This window comes from Rattus norvegicus, chromosome 11 (genome assembly GCF_021556685.1).
Source record: "Rattus norvegicus strain SHRSP/BbbUtx chromosome 11, alternate assembly SHRSP_T2T, whole genome shotgun sequence".
Lineage (NCBI taxonomy): Eukaryota > Metazoa > Chordata > Mammalia > Rodentia > Muridae > Rattus > Rattus norvegicus.
In genome coordinates, this window is record NC_141544.1 from 64,034,789 (window position 1) to 64,051,836 (window position 17,048).

Consider the following 17,048-nt stretch of genomic DNA (forward strand, 5'->3'; position numbering starts at 1 on the left):
AATGGCCAAGGTGCCAATTTAACATATCAAAGTGTACCAGGTCTCCAGGTTCTCCCAGCATCCCTCAGTCCCTACCAGTCACAAGGTATAGCAGGCATATCCCACCCTCTCTCCTAAACTCTTCAGCCCAGGGGCCGGGCTGCCCTTCACACAGAGGCTCTTCCCTACAAAATCCAGTCAACTTGGTTACCCACCCCTTTTGCACCTTTGGCCCCCCGGCTACTGCATTTGCTTCTCCCTCTTCCTTTTCCTCCCATAGCTCAGAGTCATGACCACTCTGGACTCTCCCAGATGTGTCTGCCTCTGGCTGCGCTCTCCCACAATCTCACATATGTACAATAAACTTTCTTCTCCACCATACCTCGGAGTAGTCATGTGTTTCCTTTTCCTTTTCCCTTATTGACTGGTCTCACAACAAACTGATACGTGGACTGAATATCTTCTCCGACACCTTCCTGTACCTGGTTGTCATACTGATCAGAGAGCACTCAAAACAGACTGAAATTCATAGCCACTGTGTCTTCTTTACCAGCCATGAACTCTACTGTTCATTAATGCTAATATACAAATCCTGCCAGCTTTGAGTTTATCGATCTCAAATTTTATTTTACATTTTATGGAACATCAGAACTGCAACCCTAGGTGAACAGTTCTTCGCAGAACGGTTTCCATTGTGCCTGCCTCGTGTCTGCCTCCTGTTAGTGTGGCAAGCGCATTAGAACCAGCCCCATTCACAAGCCTTCCAGCCATAGCCATGTGCACAGTCTACTCACCTGACTTTAATCCTCTTGGAGAGCCCTGCAGATGTTTGGACCATTGAGGGAAGCAATGGTCTTTACTTAGGAGCACAAACTGCCCTTTAATTTCATCCTTTTTTGCCTCCTAATGGTACTGGCTGAGGAGACCAATACTATTTCCTAGGGCTAGACTGGAGCAGTTCTGACCTACCAGGATTTAATGAAAGAGAAGATGAAATCCTAAAAGTTATTTTTCTTTGCTCCTTCCTCCTCCTCGTCCTCCCTCCCCCTCCTCTTCCTTCTCCTCCTTTTCCTCCTCTTCTTCTCCCCCTCCTCCTTCTCTCCCTCCTCCTTCCTTCCCCTTTTCTTCCTCCCTTCTTCCCACTCCTCCTTCCTTCCCTCTTTCCTCCTCTCTTCCTCACCCCTCCTCCTCCTCTTCCTTCCTCATTGTAAAGGTTGGTCCACACCAGTATTAATCCCCCACGCCATTGTTTTCTGTTCTTATTTCCTTTAAGCTAACTGTCAAAGGGTTATGTCTGCAGAAGCCTGGGGGACACACAGCTGGGCCTGATATACTAAAGTACACCTTCTGGCTGCAGGAAAGGTTTTAAGATCTGGAGATCACCTCTTCAGGAGGCAGCCAGAGGGAGAATGAGCTAAATGGGAACGAGTGCTACAGAGGAGGGGATGGGTCAGATGGATAGAGGGTGAAGAAGCTGTGGTAGGGGAAAGGTGACAGCCAGCACATTCAGGAGTTCCCTTGCATCCCACATTCCTCTGCATTCCACATTCCGCATGTGACCCTGATCTAAGTCACCGCTCAAATCATGTCTTAAGTACAGCAGAACACTAACTTGGATGCTCTCAACTTACAATTTACGTAACGACTTTGAACTTTGCTGTTTTATCTTCTATAGTGGGTACAGGAGTGCTTGGCATAGATGATTACTGAAAAATAAACTATAGAAGGTTGTTTTAAAGCACTCTCAGGTGCTTCGTGTCTCTTGATTTTATTACTTTTGATGGGTTTTGATCTGCACGCTCTTTGGGCCAGGCAGCAGGTGAGGGGCTTTTATTGTTAAGACGCACAGGTCAAAGGCAGAGGTGAAACAAAGATAGATGAGAAATAATGACTCTCAACTCGAGCTAACTGGGAAGGTGGGGAATGGAGGCTATAGGTAACTCTCTTCTTTATGTACACAGCTCCCAAGGAATGACAGGGCAGTCACAGGGTTACTGGAAATCCTTGAAGGTTTTTAACTTGTCTCCTTCTTTTAAGTTCTCGGATTTGATTTTCTTCTTTATTGAAACATGTTTTTCTTCGATCTTCAGACATTTACCTCAGGTTGGAACAAACATACAGAGGAAGACAACAGTTCCTGACACCAAGGAGTTTTTCCCAGTAAAGAGTACTCCAAGTAAACGAGGTTCTAACAGGAAATGGCTAAGCAGCCTGTCTTAACAGTAGAGACTTTGGGCTTCCCCACAGGCGGACCCCGGAGACAAGAATGTGTTTGCATTTATTGGGGGGGGGTGGATCACAGAAGCAGCAGGAGCGGAGAGAGGAAGTTAGATGAGGAAGCCTAGTAACTGGTAATAAAAGTAGCATTACCGAGCAGTTTTCTGCTGTGAACAACTGGAGCGCCATCCTACTGGGGCACCCTGCGGAAACCATAGTAGGTGCCTCATTCAGGCGAAAACTCCTAGCAGCCTGGTCCTGCTGTGTTCCAGGTTTGACCGGAAAGTCCACGGGGAGCTGCTCACAACCTAACAATGTCCATGGAAGGTGGAATCTGCAGGAGAAATCGGGTTGGTGAAGGCTGGGGGCCGGGGATGGGGGGCGGGGTATAGATAGTGTCAATGATTCCGGGTGGAATGTGGTTCCAGATGTGACTATGAAAAGCTGCTGGGGAGTGGTGGCGCTTCAGCAAGGTCACACAAAGATGGAGATGCTGATGAAGGAGTGCCGACCTTGGCGGCAGTGACTGTAAGACTGAAACAGATGGAAAAGAGCATCTAGTTGTCACAGGAGACCAGGATCCCTGGGGAGAGGAAGTTCACGAATACCAGGGAAGGAGGAACAGGGAAATACAGCTAAAAAGACAAACAGCAATCAGGTTCAGACCTCTTCAAATATCCCTCCTAGCAATTTTATTTTTATTTATATATTTTAGCCCATGATTAGTTGCCCCGCCCCCCGCCCCCAAGCCAGACAACATGGACAGACTTCATCCTGCAGATAACAGGGAGACCACATAGGTTTGATTACAGGAGTGACATGATTACATTTTTATCTTGGCAAGATTGCTCTAGAAAACTCAGAATGTTGGGGATGGCCTGAAAGAGGTGGACAGGAATCATCTAAACCACAGAGCCACAGCCTGCCACAGTCAGCGCTGCTCCAATCCCGAGTGGAAACAGAGAAGCTCTTGCGTGGACACAGCAAGGTTCCCAGGGGCTGCATACCATAGGGAAAGATGGAGGGGAAAGGGAGGGCGGGGGCAATGAAGGATGGTGACTCAGAGAATTGATGTTGTCTTCGTCTGAGGTAATAAATTATAGCAGGAAGAAGAGATTTTGTGGTTGGAATTTGGGTCTGTTGGCTTCAGTGTGGGCTGTTAAAATGGACAAATGTAGCAAGAAGTTTTAGAAGGCTGTGTCTGGAGCCTCCGGAGCACACTAGAGTAACAGGCACACGATAGGACTCCTTACAAAGAGGGAGATAAAATGAAACCATTATGTGCTGGCCCGCACACACGAGTAATGTCTTCTTTTAAATACAATTTGGAAGGATCGTTCGCAAACATCCAGTGATTAGGATTGAGAATTCCTCTTCCCAATTTTTGTTTTAAATCCGAGAGTAAAAGGCTTTTATAGGTGTAAAATAGAAATCCTTACCAGACATAATGCATATCTATGAATTGAAATATAGTCAGTGCTAGAGACATGACTCAGAAAGTGTGTGTTTGCGCCGTTTTTGCAGAACACCATAATTCAGTTCCTGGTATCCACTTCCGGCAGCTTATGGCCACTGCCTGTCACTCCAACTGCAGGCGATTGGGTGCACCCTTCTGTCACCTCAAGCACCTGGACTCACACATACTGGCCCTCCTACATACACATAATTTAAAAACAAATATTTTTAAAAACCACTATAGTGAAAATAGAATGTAGGAACTATAGACGTAAATTGAGGATAAACTAAAAGTTCAGACCTTTGTGTGATGACTGAAAGTTCTAGATCACTGAATACTGCAGCAGCGAGCGACTCTAGAAACACTCCAGTTGCGTTACAGGAGGGAAACTACTCGTCTTAAAGTACGAAATAAAGCAGTTATCAATTCCTATTTGCCAAGCTCCTCTAATTTGACATCCCTTCTCCCCACCCACGGAGGCTGTGCTCTCTGTGGTTCGTACCTGCAGAGGCCCTATGCAATATTTCTTGTCTACCTTTAGGCTACCTCTTCACTATTTTCCTTACTAAAGCCTAGCAGAAATTAGTCATAGAGACATGTTCTGAAGTTTGTGGAGGCCCAATAAATAACACTCCTCTGTTTTCCTCGCTCGAGTTTTGAAACAAAAGACATTATGTCAACGGAGAGCAGGCACAGCGCTTTAATCATTATTGTTGATAAAGGCCAGGCTAAAGGACTTGGTTTGGCTGAAAAGCAACAGTAGATAGCGATGCTCAATCCGTGCCTTAGACAGATTTATTCAGCAAGTTATCTGCAAAGGAAGACACGCATAACCTTTTGCCTGTGTGGGAACTCACCTGGGAACACACATTTCAGGCATGGGAAAAGCAAATCAGAACTCCTACTCTTGGCAATTTATTCTCAAAGAAGAAGGCCAAGAGCTATGCATGTCCAGTTCCACAGCCCGTCTTCAGCCAATACATCATTTAAGAACTCATCTATTTAGCTGGGTGTTTATACACTGACAACAGGAATGTACGTTAAGCCATGCCCACTGTTACCTGCCTGCCATCCCTGGGACTGAAGAGGAAAAACTGAATTTAGAGTTAGGAAAGTCTTCAGAGACTAAAACTTGACTGTCGTAGAGCGATCAAGTGACTTGTCCAACGTTAGTCATGAAGTTATGGGCTGGTATCCTTTGAGAGAGAGAGAGAGAGAGAGAGAGAGAGAGAGAGAGAGAGAGAGAGAGGGAGGAAGGGAAGGGAAGGGAAGGGAAGGAGGGAGGGAAGGGAAGGGAAGGGAAGGGAAGGGAAGGGAAGGGAAGGGAAGGGAAGGGAAGGGAAGGGAAGGGAAGAGAAGAGAAGAGATCTGGAAAAAATAGGATTATTTACTTCTGTAACTTTGTATAACACTCAAAGGTGACTTTGAGCAGACTCATCAGGCAGATGGTAATAACTTTTTTAAAGAACCCCTAAGCCAGAGGGGGAGGTAATGAAGCCACTTTCATGGGGTCCCCAATCATCTACAGCGAAGCAGTATCTTGTGAGGCTCTGTGGATGGATGTTCCTTCTCACACTATGGAAAATGCAGATCTTTCTCCCTAGAAAGTGGGACAAACATACATTGTTTGTCTGCTTGTTTGGAATTTGCCTCCCCACCAACACAGGGCCTGCTGTACAACTGACATTCAAGAAACGGGAAAGATAAATAAATCAGGGAATGAGTAAATAAACAAACAAGGCTTCCTTTTCACTCAGGACGGGGTACGGGATGAAAAATGAATAAATACTTTTCCAGCTGTGGTGATAAAGAAAGCACAATGGGGAAGTCAATTTATTAAACTCTGCCAAGAATATTTTCTAAGCATTTTGGTCTGAATGAATCCAATTATTAACAATTATCATTCCAACTGACTTAAGTGAAAAGGACGAGAGGAAAGAGGCAGCAGGAAACGTATGAATTAAGGAGCAGCAGCAACAAAAAAAGGTAGCTGGTTGGTGCGTACCCTTGAGTCCAGCACTGGGGAGGCAGGAGGAGCAACAAGAGGTCAAGGCCAGGGGTTGTGGATTTAGCTCAGTGGTAGAGCGCTTGCCTAGGAAGCGCAAGGCCCTGGGTTCGGTCCCCAGCTCCGAAAAAAAGAACCAAAAAAAAAAAAAAAAAAAAAAAAAGAGGTCAAGGCCAGCTTGAACTATAAGACGCCATTACAGAGTTCTTTTCAGAGCCCTACTGGTCATGGGGGACAGTTGTAACACTCCTACCATTCTCCAGGGACAATTGAAACAACCCCTCAAATCTCCAGGTTGAGAAAAGAACCGGGAGCTCAGCTCCTTAGCAGAATGACACTCCTGACCCACTCCACCCCCACCTTTTAAATTGGATGCCTGGCTGGCCTGGAACTTGCTATGTAGACCAGACTGTCTTCAAGTTTCGGGAGCCTCCTGCCTCGGCCTGTTAGATGTTGCAATTAATGGTATGTGCACCACACCCAACCAGCTCCTCCCTTTTGCATACCAGCTCCGTTGCAGTCGTCATCTAGGCCACGAACTTTACACATCACAACCACCCTGTGAAGTGGGCACTTTAGACTCTACTCTATGAAAACATTAAACAAATAAACCAAACACAGAAATTAGTGATCCCATTAAGAGGTGTGCTACGGCCCTTCGAAACTCACGTTAGGATTCGGCTGCCCTTGTGACAGTATTAAAAGGTGAGACCTTGCTGGGTGGTGGTGATGCACAGCTTTAATCTCAGCGTTTGAGAAGCAGAGGCAGGCAGATCTCTGAGTTCAAGGCCAGCCTGGTCTACATAATGAGTTCGAGGACAGTCAGAGCTACACAGAGAAACTGTAGAACAGAACAAAACAAAAACAAAACGAAACGAAATAAAACAAAAGTTGGGACTTTGAGAGTTGGGATTGTAGCTCACTTGGTAGACTGCCAGCTTGGCATTCACGATGCCTTGGGTCCTCAGCACTGCCTGAAACTAGGTGTGGTGATAGCACATGCCTATAATTCCAGCACTGTAGAGGTGGAGACAAGAGAATTACAAGTTCAAGGTTATTCTTATTGACACAGCAAGTTTGAGGCTAGCCTGGGATACATAAGACTCTTATTTAAACTTAAAGGAGTAAACCTTTCAGAAGTGATAATGTTTCATTAGTGAGAGTAGGTTAGTTATTTTGAGGATGTGCTTGGTATGAGTTATGCCTCCTTTTGCCTCACCTCTCACACAGGTTTTGGCTGGAGTAGAAAACAACCAAGCAAGCAAGAAGCCCAAATGCACTTCTGCTATTTTGCCACGCCTCTTTCATTCTGGTACAGCAGCAGGAAATAGACCACAAAAGCATAGGATCTAAAAACAAAAAATAAAAACAAACAACCCCCCCCAAAAAAACCCAAAACAACAACAACAACAACAACAAAAAAACCAAACAAATGTGGACAAAGCAGATGTTACCAGAGATAATTAGTGGTTTAATAAACCGGGAGATGTGGATTAGAGGACAAAGCAAGATCTGATGGGTGAACTGCATGACTACTGATAACAAAACTGAACTGCAGTCGGCCTTTCTGTAGCTTTTAAAGCCCCTCACGATAGAAAGGGGTAACTATGCAAGCTAATGGACTTGTTAATGTGATTCATCGCAGTAACTTATTTTGTTTTCTTAGCACTAGGCATTGGATACAGGACCTTGTGCGTGCCAGACACTCTACCACCAAACTACATCCATAGACCTTTATAACATAATCTTGGATGACTTATACATACACAATAATAGTTATTCTCACAAAACCATTAGCTCTACCACAAACTAGAATACCATGAACCTCTACCGATGTTAAGAATAAGTGTCTGGGGGTTGGGGATTTAGCTCAGTGATAGAGCGCTTGCCTAGGAAGCGCAAGGCCCTGGGTTCGGTCCCCAGCTCTGAAAAAAAGAACCAAAAAAAAAAAAAAAAAAGAATAAGTGTCTGTCACATGACCCTGTCTTTAGGCTTATGTCTTTTTCTCTCCTTGGCTGAAGATCTTTCCCTTGCTAATACACGCATAGTCCTATTAATTTAAAAGTATTTATTAACTGGGGAGAGAATTTATTTAATAGCTGGAAAAATATATTCAGGTACATTAGTAGTAAAGCATTCAATAATGGAATTAAGAATACAATACCATCCAAAGAGCATCAGGAAAATGCTCTAGTAGTAAAACAGTAGAGAACAAATCTGAGAAAAGAATGATAAAGACTTACATATCAAAACTTACAAAACTTTGAGGAAACTGAAGAAGATACTAATAAATTCAGATACATACCATGTTTGTGAATCAGAAGACACAACATTGTTAATCTGGTCACTATCTCTAAATTGATCTGTAGATTCCATTCAGATTTTTCATTCTTTGTTGAAGAAATTGAGAAATAAGTATATTTATATGGTAATTAAAAAAAACTCCTAGAAGATCCAAACATGTTTATAAAACAGCAAAGTCAGACTTTCATTTCCTATTATAAAACGTTACCATAAAGCGATGGTTACTGAGACAGCATAGACCAGTGGAAGAGAACAGGGAGTCTTCAACCAATACTTGTACTCAGTCAACTGATTTGTGGCAAGACTACCAATGTAGTTTACTAAAGAGAGTACTGTGTCCAGTGAGCAGTGCTGGGGAAAACAGATATTCATCAACACAGATGAACTTAGACTTCTACTTCATAGCATATGTAAATATTAACTCAGTATGGAATGTGTGTGTGTGTGTGTGTGTGTGTGTGTGTGTGTGTGTGTGTTATATACAGAATGTATATGGGTGTGTGTTTGTAGAAGAAAGGCCTTTAAGAGAAAAATCTACATAAAACATGGGAGAAAATCTTCAAAACCTTGAGTAAGAGATTTCTTAAATAAAACACCAAAAGGACAATCCATACAGGAAAATAAATGGTAAATCAGACCTTATCAAATTTTAAAGGTTTTGCTATTTGACTGACTATGTTATTAAGAAAATGAGCCAGGCAGTGATAACACAGGCCTTTAATCCCAGCCCCTGGGAGACAGAGGCAAGCAGATCTCCAAGTTCAAGGCCAGCATGGTCTATAGAGTAAGTTCCAAGACAGCCAGGGCTACGTATGCAGAAAAATCCTGCATCAAAAGAAGAGGAGGGAGGAGGAGGAGAAAGAAAAGGAAAAAAGATAGAAAGAAAAGGAAGGAAGAAAGAAAGGAAGGGAGGAAGGAAAGGGAAAAAGGAGAAAGAAAATGAAAAGATGTGGATAGAAGGCTCAGCAGTTAAATGCATTTGATGGTCTTAACCTGGGTTAAGTTACCAGCACCCACATGGCAGCCAGCAACCATCTATTACTCCAGTTCCAGAGTACCTGATGCCCTGTGGATACTGTATACTGGTTCACAGACCTACATATAGGCAAAATACTCAAACACATTCAATAAAATCGATCTTTAAAAACATAAAAGGGAAGAAAATGAAACAAATAGCAGACTGGGAGGGAGGACAATGTTTTTTAAACTCATGTCGAGTGAAAGACTTTTAGTCATAATATATAAAGAATTCACAAATTCAATAAAAACAAAGTAACAACAATCAAAATATGAACAAAACACAGATCAGTCCATTTATCAATGAGGATATATAAACAACTGTGAACCACACAAAACGATGCTCAACATCATTAATTATTATGCTACCACAAAAGAAAGCCATGAGAAGACAAAATTTCATAGCAACTACAGTACCAGAATACAGACAATAATAGATATTAAAGAGGGCATGAAGAAGAAACCCTTAATCTATAGGTAATAAGAATATAAAATGATGTTTTTCATAAGTTATAATGAAGATGTTAGTAAAGCCAGTAATTTTGTCTGAGTTTGCACTCAGGATACAAGAAAGCATTTGCTCCCATGATGATGTACGTCAGGATGCTCCAAACAGCATATACTGAAAATAATTCAAATGTTCACCAGTCTGTGGCTGGATAGATAAATTATGGCCAACAAATACAAGAGCATAACATTTATCAATTAGAAGGAAGAGATTATTGACTCAGATGGGAGAGGTTTGACTCATACTAAATGGGAGATAAACATCAAAACACCATGTGAAATAAAATAAGTTAGATTCAAAAGACCCAATTTTCAGGAATTCCTTTTTCAGACTATACATGTAAATTTTTTTCATGTACTAGTTCAGAATAAATATGTAATTTTTCATTCATTAGATGATAATACATACATACATTACTGACATAAACTTTTGCCTATGAGTGACAGCATGAACTGTCACTAACTATAAATGAACTTAAGAATCTTACTCGAGACATGAAAGTATTCTGCCACTTAGGTATGTTGATGAATGTCTCACCTGGTAAATTTACCAAAAAACACTGAATTGTAGACACAGGTAAATGATATTAAAATATAGTTCAACGAAGTTATTGAAAAATAAGCTAAATTTTGCTCTTTGAGCCCTCTAGGCCAAGGCAAACTGCGCTGAGTAGCCTGCTATCCCAGGAGACCTCCACTCTCCTGCCACCTCTCCTTCACCTTCCTCAGACTCCTGAGTAACACAGATAAGCTTCCCTTCCCCCACCCAGGAGAGCCAAAATAATCCTGAACAATAAAAGAACTTCAGGGGGTTAGGGATTATCTACTCAGTGGTAGAGCATTTGCCTAGGAAGCTCAAGGCCCTGGGTTCAGTCCCCAGCTCCAAAAAAAAAAAAGAACTTCAGGAGGAATCACCATCCCTGACCTGTACTACAGATGATAAAAAAAAAAAAAAGCATGATATTGGTACAGAAACAGATACATTGATCAATGGAATGGAATCGAAGACCCAGAAATAAACCCACATACCTATGGACATTCCATTTTTTTGATAAAAAAAGCCAAAACCATACAATTAAAAAATGAAAGCATCTCCAACAAATATGCTGGACTAACTGGGTCTACATGTAGAAGAATGAAAATAGATCAATATTTATCACTCCGCACAAACTCAAGTCCGAGTGGATTAAGGTCTTCAAAATAAAACTGGAAACACTGAAGCTCATAGAACGGGGATTGGGAAAGGGCCTCAAACACATGGGCACAGGGGAACATTTCCTGAACAGAATGCCAATGGCTCAGAGCTTAAAATCAACAATTGATAAATTGAACCTCATGAAACTGCAAAGCTTCTACAAGACAAAGGACACTGTCAATAGGACCAGGTGGTAACCTACAAATTGGGAAAGGATCTTCACTAACCCTACTGACAAATGGCTACGATCCAACATTTACAAAGAACTCAAGAATTTAGACATCAACAACCCAAATAACTTAATTTAAAAAAAATAGAGTACAGCAGTAAACAGAATTCTCAACAGAGGAATCTCAAATATCTGAGAAGTACTTAAAGAAACGTTCAAGGTCCTCAGTCATCAGAGAAATGCAAATCAAAACAATTCTCAGGCTCCATCTTAAACTCATCGGAACGGCTGAGATCAAAAACTCAAGAGAGAGCACGTGTTGGCAAGGACATTGAGCAAATGGAACACTCCTCCATCGCTGGTGGGTGTGCAAACTAGTACGACCACTTTGAAAATCAATTTGGCCATTTCTCAGAAAACTAGGAATAGTTTTCTACCTCAAGATCCAGTGATACCACTCCTGGGCATATACCCGAAATGCTCCAACATCCCACAAAGATACTGACTCAACTGTGTTCATAGCAGCTTTATTCATAATAGTCAGAAACTGGAAATAACCTACATATCTCTCAACTGAAGAATGGATAAAGAAAATGTGGTACGTCTACACAATGGAGTACTATTCAGCTACTAAGAACAAAGACATCATGAATTTTGCAGGAAAATGGATGGAACCTGAGAATATCATGCTATGTGAAGCAACCCAGTCCCAAAAGGACATGCATGGTATGTACTCAGAGACTGAGGGAATGGCCAACCAAAAGCCAGACCAACTGGAGACCCGTAGGCCAGCCCCCATCCCTAACACTCTTAATGATATTCTGTTATGCTCGAGGACAAGAATATGTTTTCCTCTGAGGGTCTCCAACCACCAGCAGACTCAGATACAGACATCTACAGCCAAACAGTGGATGAAGCTTGGGGACTCTTGTGGAAGAATAGGAGGAAGGATTGTGGGCCCCGAAGGGATTAGGAACTCTACAGGAAGACCAGCTGAGTTAACTTACCTGGATCCTATGGGCTCCCAGAGTCTTAACCACCAACCAAAGAACAGGTACAGGCTGGATCTAAGCCTCCCCACACATATGTAGCAGATATAAAGCTGGATCTTCATGTGGGTCCAGAACAACTGGAATGGGAGCTATTCCAAAAGCTGTTGCCTATGTGTTGGATATGTTCTTCTAGCTGGGCTGCCTTGTCTGGCCTTCGTGGGAGAGGAATCACCTGGCCTCACACAGACTTGAGGTGCCAGGGAGGGGAAATACCCCATCTTCTCAGAGGAGAATGGAAGGGGGGATAGGGAAGGATCGTGGGAGGGTGAGTGATGGGGGGAGGGGCTTGAGCAGGACGTGAAGTATATAAGTAAAAAAATAAATTAAATTAAAATTTTAAAATAAAAATAAACTGAAAATTAAAGTGAATTAGAGAAAGCAAAATATCTTGTGATTCTGTAGGTGACACACACTATTTGCCAGAGTGCAAGCCTTGGTCACCATGGAAACACCTTCATCTTCTTCCTCTTCCTCCTCCTTCCCCCCCTCCTTTTCTTACTCCTTCTATGCCACACAGGTAAGGTAGAGGCCTCCCTTGCTCTTCCTGTGGACTTCATTACATGAACCAATTTAAGAATTTTTTCTTTCCAGTTAGGCATGGTGTAGCACACCTTTACCAAGCTTGTAAGAGGTTGAAGCAGGTGAGTCTATGAGTTTTAGGCCACTCTTGCCTGTATAACAAGTTCTAGGCTAGCCAGAGTTACATGGTGAAACCCTGCCTCAAAAAAAAAAGGGGGGGTGGTGGTGGAGAGGTGGCTCATTGATAAAGAGCACCAGAGTTTGAGTCCCAGTGCCCACATGGCAGCTCGTAACTGTCTTTAACTCCAGTTCCAGGGAAATCTAGTGCCCTTTTCTGATCTCCTTGGGCACCTGAAAGCAAAACGCCCACACACAAAAATGAAATTAAACTAATTCCTTTAAAAAAAATCTTTCTAAAGTCACCCTAACAGTTCAGGTTTCCTACACTTCTCTTTCTTAATTGTATTATAGCTTCAGGTGGCCTCCCGCACCCTAGCTGTTTATCAGTCACACATCATCTGAGCCAGACTGTTTTCTGACTACATTGGTTTCCTCAGGTCACATTCCGCAGCCCTCCTGTTTGCACACTGTGTATGGGCGTTATTTTAACTGTCAACTTCACCAGGTTAGGAAATACTCGGATGTCTGGGAAATGTATTTCTGGGGTGTGAGTGTGTGTGTGTGTGTGTGTGTGTGTGTGTGTGTGTGTGTGTGTGTGTTTGTAAAATGTTTCTGGTGTGTATGTGTGGGGGAGGAGGGAGGGAGGGAAGGAGGGAAAGAGAGACAGAGACAGACAGAGAGACAGGGAAAGACAGAGAGGCATTCCTGGTATGTGTACCAGTACACACTGGTGTCTAGACAAGACAAGTCTTTAAACCATATACTTCAGCATACACCCATGTGCTTAAGGCGTCATCCAATGTGCTTGAGGGTTTAGTCAGCGTAATGCAGTGAAAGGTGAATTCTCTCTCTCTTCTGGAGTTAGAGCGTTGGCCTTTGTTCTCAGACATTGGAATTCTCGCAGTTTTCAGGCCTTCAGCCATTAAAAGTTACAGTACTGGCTCCTGTACTCCATGTTCTCCATAGCGAGCCCTCCACAGAGCCCTCTGCGTATATCATGTCGACTCAGTTTTTCTAGGGACCACTGGTCCATGCACAATGCAGCAACAACTTCCCTATCTAGACTCACACTATGGTTCTGATTTCCCTCAATAAAATCCCTTTATTCAATCAAGCTGTTTTCCTCACCACCATCACCCTTGGAACGTTTGACTAAACGTTCTCTTGCAAGAGAGGCTCCCCTGCTTTTCTTTTCCATCACTCCAGGTAAGACTTGAACTTTTTTTTTTTTTTTCGGAGCTGGGGACCGAACCCAGGGCCTTGCGGTTGCTAGGCAAGCGCTCTACCTCTGAGCCAAATCCCCAACCCCAAGACTTGAACTCTTGACAAGTAGCCATATTGTCTGTTTTAAGGCACCTAGAATTCTGAGATACACAAGGTCTTAGTTTCTAAGGGCCTCCAGGGGAAAATGACCTCAGGTAAGTGCCTTACACAACAGTGAGACTGGATAAACAGCTCTACACAGGAGACATCTGAAATGAGCTGTAAGCAGGGCTGGAATTTTTGTGCACAGTCTAGGGGAGAACCAAGCCTTCTACAAGTTTCTGGAGACAACCATCAGGCCTTACTGCTCCATGGCTTGGAGACATATCCTTCCATTTTTGCCTGTCTTCCCACAACCTTTGCTCCTCTCCTCTTCCTTTTTAAGGACACTTTTCATTGGATTGGGGTCTGCTTTAATTCCGAGTGTTCCCCCCATCTTGAGATCTTAGCTCAGTTATACCCACAATGATCCTGTTTCTAAAAAACGTCACCTGTACAGGTATCAGGTGAGCACACTTCCGGGGGTGGGGGGAGCATGACTCAGTCCCTCTATGTCCGTTTATATCTCGGAGACAGTACTTTTCTACAGAAATTGGGGTTCATTGTCCGTTGACTCTATCCAATCCTGCTCAGTGTCTGCACCCAGCTGTAAGCTTCTGTAAACCAGAACAGTGTATTAATTTCTCCCATTTCTGAACTTCAGGCAATACTTCCCATGCCGTTGTTTATGTTCATATTTGTAAGTCTGCTCCCTGACCAGATCTTAATCTCCCTTAAGATGATACCAAACTCCAAAGCTTGGATCGGCACTTCTGGTTGTAGGCTACATCGAGGTAGAGCTATTTAAGAAGCCCACCTCAGCGGGGTCCAATTTCCTTAGTCCGGGGTCATCTCATGCATGAATATTCCTTAAAAAGCTTCCTTATTTCATTCAAATAAACAGTTAAGACGGAGAGGCCAATCTATTTTGAAGCAGAGTCTCTTAACTAGGAGAGATTTTAAACACTGGTTGTTGTGGGATGGTATGCAAAACTAGATATTAAATTATATGACAACTTTCAAAGGGTCACATACACAAACAGATATATGGCACCATGCATCTTGAACACTAAAATTTCTTGGGAGACAGTAAGGGAATAAATATCTGAAATGACTGCTTAGAGGGCAATAATAAAAAATAGGGTTTCCTAAAACATATTAAATTACCTGTGGAGATTGATAAAATGCAGATGGCCAAGATCCCAGAGACTCTGAATAAGAAGTTTGGACCGTGTCCCTGAATTCTGTATATTTCATAACAACTAACATCTGTTGCATGCTTACTGCATGCCAAGTACTGTCCTAAGCACATCCATGTATCATCTTCACATGGCTGAAGAGGAAGCAGAGGCATAGAAATCAATTCCCCAAAGTCAACCAGCTAATGAGCAGCGGATACAAGATTTGAACCCATGCATTCATGTTTGTTTAATCACATGGCCTCAAATATCAAACTTAAGAACCATTGTCCTAGTAGGAAACATAACTCATCGTCCCCTTCCACAAGGATCAGAATACTTAAAATACGTAGAGGGCAAAGTACATTTGTTAGGTTAATGTTCAGGAAATAAGTAGAGAACCAAAGGCTTGTGAGACAGACAGTAGCAGGACATCCTGTAGTCAGGTTGCCAGTCAAGACCAACAAAGGAGCGTCCATAATCTGCCAGGGTTGGCTACCCATGAGACTAGCTAAGTGAGGAAGGGCAAGGAAACTTTTGTCTTTGGTCTAAAAGTGTGAGGAGTACTTGGGGAGCCTCCATTATGTTACTGGTAATGATTAACACGGAGTTAATCTCGAAGGGTCTTTTGCTCATTGTTTGAACCATTTGATAACTTAGGAGTCCTTTTAAGCATGGGTCACTCACCTTCCTTAAATCTTACGGACTTTTCTGGAAACGCGATGCAAACTCATCTAGCATAATATAATATAGAGAATTGTCTTGAGGGAAGTGAAACCTATAGACTGCTTAGACTAATATTTCTCAGGCTTGGGGCTGGGGCTGAGGCTGGGGCTGGGGCTGGGACCGGGGCTGTACCTCACTTGGTCATGTGCTTGCTTAGCAGGTACAAAGTCCTGGGGTTGAACTGTAGCACTGTATAAGGTGGGCATGCAAGGTAATGAACACCTACACATCTGTAATTCCTGCATGTAGGAAAGATAGAGGAGAATCCAAACTGCCATACATGAGACCCTGTCTCAAAAGAACGGTAATATTAATAATAAGTGTTGATGTACATAATATAAATCATAGGATCAGAAAGGTGACAATTATATTGATGTACAGTCCTCAGAATATTTTTAAAATGTGTTCTTGTTAACATTTTAAAAAATGCAATATGTACAAGTAACATAGACACTGAATAGGTTCTATTATCTATTTAGGTATATACCTATGTATAGATGGGTGTAACAACAATTAATGAAAAAAGAACCCTTCGGTTTAAAAAGAACAAGGAGGGGTATATGGAAGGGTTTAGAGGGAGAAACGGGAGGGAGGAAATAATGTAATTCTGTTATACTCTCAAGAATAAAACAAAATTTAAAAATCTAATGACAGATCTAACAACAAATGCGAAGTTGCAATGAAAACAAATGGTCCTTCAAGCCACTGACAACAACTGGAGTATAATAATAGAAATATCTGTGCTCCTCGCTTCAGCAGCACATACACTTTAAAAAAGACGGAGGGATACAGAGAAGACTAGCATGGCCCCTGCGCGAGGATGGCACGCAAATTCGTGAAGCGTTCCATTAAAAAAAAATAAAGAAATATCCGTGTTACTCCTGCTGGTTTCTGTTGGCACAGTAGAAGGAAGATGTCATTTTCAATTATTTACCTGTGGAGCCTAGGTTAACAACCCCATTTATGGTAACTTAGCCAGCTTTATCCTATATAACACGCCTATCTTGATTTTTTTTTCTCGGAGCTGGGGACCGAACCCAGGGCCTTGCACTTGCTAGGCAAGCGCTCTACCACTGAGCTAAATCCCCAACCGCCTATCTTGATTTAAAGAAACTCCTTGGTTCGGTTGTCTCTATTAACGACTTTTGACCAAGAACTGTTTCCAGACAGTTCTAGGATTGTCCTTCCACACAGCACAGGTTTTGACACAAGAACTCTGCAAAAGCTAAAAATTAAGCTGTCTTGTGGGGAAAGGCTAGTTAGGAAAGGGTTTCTGCAAAGAAAAGAAGCTTTTATCGTCAC

General features: G+C 42.6%; 1 pseudogene; it reads left to right on the top strand.

The window, feature by feature from the left end:
- The first annotated feature begins 16,486 nt into the window (after positions 1-16,486).
- LOC120095707 (U6 spliceosomal RNA) lies at positions 16,487-16,601 on the top strand (annotated as a pseudogene).
- Positions 16,602-17,048: the final 447 nt, after the last annotated feature.